Raw genomic sequence first — 3,799 nt, 5'->3', positions numbered from 1 at the left:
CTAGGAGTGATTTTCTTCAGAGAGCTTTTTTATCTCCTTTTCCAGCTCACCAATTCTGCTTTTTAAGGCATTCTTCTCATTTGCCTTTTGCTTTTTTCCATTAGGTCTAAACTGATTTTTTTAACATATTATTTTCTTCAGTACTTTTTTTGTATTTCTTTCACCAAGCTGTTGATTTGGTTTTCATGATTTTTCTGCATTGCTCTCATTTGTCCTCCCAATTTTTCCTCCATCTCCCTTAATTGCTTTCCAAAGTCTTTTTTTGAGCTCATCTATAGTTTGAGCCCATTTTGTATTTCTCTTGGAGGTTTTGGATATGGAAGCTTCGATTTTGTCATCATCTGAGTATGTGTTTTGATCTTCCACGGGACTAAAGTAATTCTCTATGGTCAGATTCCTCTTTTTCTGTTGTTTACTCATTTCCTCAGCTCAAGACAGCATTTCCAAGGCTTTGGGTTATTGTTGGTTTTTTTGGGACACCCCACTGAGACCTTTATTCCTCCAAGGTCTTATGCTTTCTTGCCTGTGCTTTGATATTTAGGTGGCCCCCATACTTGCCACTGCCCTGGAGCTCTAAGGAGGATGCTGCTATCTAAGTATGGAAGTCCAAACTGCAACCTGGACCTGAGTGTAGGCTAGTAGCAGAGTCCACCCCTGAGGGAGAGCAGAGAAATTTCTGCAGTCTTCCCTGACCCCTTGCTGTCTCTAGGGGTGCAGGTTGCTTTTTCCAGATTCTTGCTGCAGATTCTGCTGCCTGTGCTCCTCACTACATGCTCATTCTGGTGGAGCAGAGTTCTGTTACCACCCCTTCAAGCTGTTGCAGGTGATCTCTGGGCTGGGCTGGGCTGTGGTCGCAGCTTTTTTCCAACCCCGACCCCCCACCCCGCCTGAAGCACACTTTTCCCACAGAACTTCTAAGTTATCTTGGACTAGGAAAATGTATCACTCAGTCTTTTTGTGGGTTCTGCCCCTCTGAATTTTGACTAGAGTCATCATTTGTTGGATTTTAGAGTATGGGGGGGGAGGAGTTTCTGGAAAATGCTGCCTTCACGCTGCCATCTTTGGCTCTACCACCCACCATTGACTTTTGAGGGGGATGTTTTCTGCCAATTATTTTTACTAAATACTTCTTTCTAAAAGCTACATTTGGTTGATTAATTAATAAATATCCACCGATAATTAATGAGAAATACCTATTAGATCTAGAGTATTAAAAAAAACAATTTTTGGCAGCTTTTTGGAGGATGGTGAGAGAGGAGAGGAATTTGAGAAATGGAGATCAAGAGGTTGTGTCTGACTCTTCATGACTCCATTTGGGGTTTTCTTGGCAAAGATAACTGCAATGGTTTGCCATTTTCTTCTCTAGCTCATTTTACAGATGGGGAAACTGAGGTTAAACAGGGTTAAATGACCTGTCCAGGGCACACAGCCAGTAGGTCAGATTTGAACTCAGGGTATTGAGTCTTCCTGATTCTGGTCCTGGTGCTCTTCCACCTAGCTACTGTCAAGTAAGGGACCACCATAATTGTGAGAGGGGATCTAGAATGGTGGCTATGTCAGTAAAGGTTATGGTTGAAAGTATTATATCCAGTCCTGGTGCTCTATCCATCTTGATACTCTCAAGTAAGGGACTACTATAATTGTGGGAAGGGTTCTAAAGTGGAGTGGTGGCTGTGTCTGTAAAGGTTCTGGTTCAAAGTATTATATTAAAGGAGAAAAGATTAGCACGCTCCTTGATAACAAAAGGTGAGGTCCTAGGGTCCCTCAACAACATACCTAAGGATTGATGATTGTCCTTTGTTCTCAAAGAAGGTCATGCCATCAGGGAAGTGATACCATATCATGCAAATGAGTTGGATTTAAGTGAGGGGGTGCAGTGCTAAATCACCAATTTCACTTTCTCCTCCAGAGTCATCTAGATTCAGTGACCAGATATGGATAAGGGTATGGATGAGGAAATACTTTTTTTTGTGGGTCTCTTAAGGATTAGAATCTTGCCTGGGGTCACACAGCCAGTATATGTCATAGGTGGGACAGTAGCCCAGTTCTTCCTGCCTGAGTCAATAATTCACTTAATTGGGAAACCCAGAGAACTTGTTTCTTATCCCAAGAAATGGAATGTTTCTGCCAGATTCTGCTTTGAAGTAAGAGTGAGGAGAAGGAAATCAAATGGTCTGGTTCCAACTCTCTTGGTCACCCTGACCCCAACCAGACTGATTTTATAGGAGAATTCATTAAAACTGGAACTCACAGGAGGGGGAGTGGGGAGGAAGTATGCACACACATGCTCACATACAAACATATACACACACCATATTATCCTCATAACCAAAATGCATCTTCCATTACTTTTTCCTCTGGAGAGAGCAGATCGGCTAAGTAGCCCTGAGAGACTTGGCAGATATGAGGTTTAGAGGCAGAAGGACAGTTGGAAGACTATAAATTTCCAGAGTTTGGGGGTATTAATGTGTTGCCTAGAAACAAGAGACCAAATAGGAAACAGGAAACCCCAGGAGAGAGATGCTTCAATATTTCAGTATCATTACCAATGGGGAAGGCTGCTTTCCTGAAGAACCAAACAGCAGCGCCCATTCTCCCTTCTCCCCAGCAACAAATAATAAGTACCTCCCCTCCATATATCATTTAGATAGGTCATATGCTTCTGGGAAGCTCATGTGTCTATATATACGGATGCCTGTGTGTTTGCTCATAAGCATACACGCAAAGCCTATGCTGCACATTAACGCTACTAAGGCTTCTGCCAGAAGGCCCAGAGCCGACTTCTGCCGGCTCTGAGATGAACCTGGCAGTTGAGCAGAAACGTCTTCTAACACTTCCAAGTCTCCTGCAGCTGCAGCCGGCCTCAGGGAGGCAATGCCTTTATTGTTTCCATGTGTGTGACCCATAAGGGCAAAACATTCTGCATGTCTATGCGATGCCACGAATTCAGAGTCAGAGCCAGATGTGGCAAAACACAAGGGGTTCCAGTGGTATGTGTGGGTTTGGGGAAACCCAAAGTCATTAATATAATAAGGGCCTCCACCAGCTGGCCCCAACCTCCTTGCCAGCCATCTCTCTTAGTGTTCCCCTTGGGGTCATCTGAAACTCCTCTGACTTTCTGGGTCTGGCCTTTATTTACATAGGTTGTCTATTCTAGGTAGATACATTCCTCTTGTCTGATACTTGCATCCTGGCCCTTTTCTGGAATTCTCCCTATCCAGAAAACTTTCTATGCTTTTGTGAATTGGCATCTCTCTGCCTAGGACATCAAAGGGAGAGAGCAAATCTGCTCTCCCTAAGTGAGATCCCCTCACCCCCCATTTCTCTCTAAAAGTCCTCCCTAATTCCAATGCTGCCTGTGATCCTTCCTGTCCACTCTAGCCTCTCAAATAATTTCTTACTTCTCTGAACTCTGAAAGCACTTTTTAATCTATATTCAACACTCCACCCAGACTCTTGAAGTTGTTGGAATTGCCTAGGGTTGGGTAACTCCGGGTATGGAAACTTCCTCTATTGATAGTGTTTCAACCCAATCTTAAGTATTGCCTTAGTGAATTGCCAGAGAAATTGAGCTGAGACAAAATTCAAACCTTTTAGTACTGAACAAGTAGTAATCAAGAGAGCCTGGGGAACCTGGATCATTAAACCTTTTCCCTCTTGCTACAGTGGCCTGACAATTATTTTCTTCTAAAAAATATATATCTTCATATATATTATTTATTTTGTTAAAATATTTCCTGATTAAATGTAAACATTTTAAAAATGTTGAGTTCCAAATTCTTTTTTCCTCCTGCTCCTC

The 3,799-nt window shown here is 42.7% G+C and overlaps 1 pseudogene; it reads left to right on the top strand.

The window, feature by feature from the left end:
- Positions 1 to 1,698: 1,698 nt before the first annotated feature.
- Positions 1,699 to 1,804, top strand: LOC141515790 (U6atac minor spliceosomal RNA; annotated as a pseudogene).
- The last annotated feature ends 1,995 nt before the right edge of the window (positions 1,805 to 3,799 follow it).

This window comes from Macrotis lagotis, chromosome 2, assembly GCF_037893015.1.
Source record: "Macrotis lagotis isolate mMagLag1 chromosome 2, bilby.v1.9.chrom.fasta, whole genome shotgun sequence".
Lineage (NCBI taxonomy): Eukaryota > Metazoa > Chordata > Mammalia > Peramelemorphia > Peramelidae > Macrotis > Macrotis lagotis.
The sequence above is the reverse complement of the archived record's forward strand: the minus strand, read 5'-3'. Positions and strand labels throughout refer to the sequence as shown.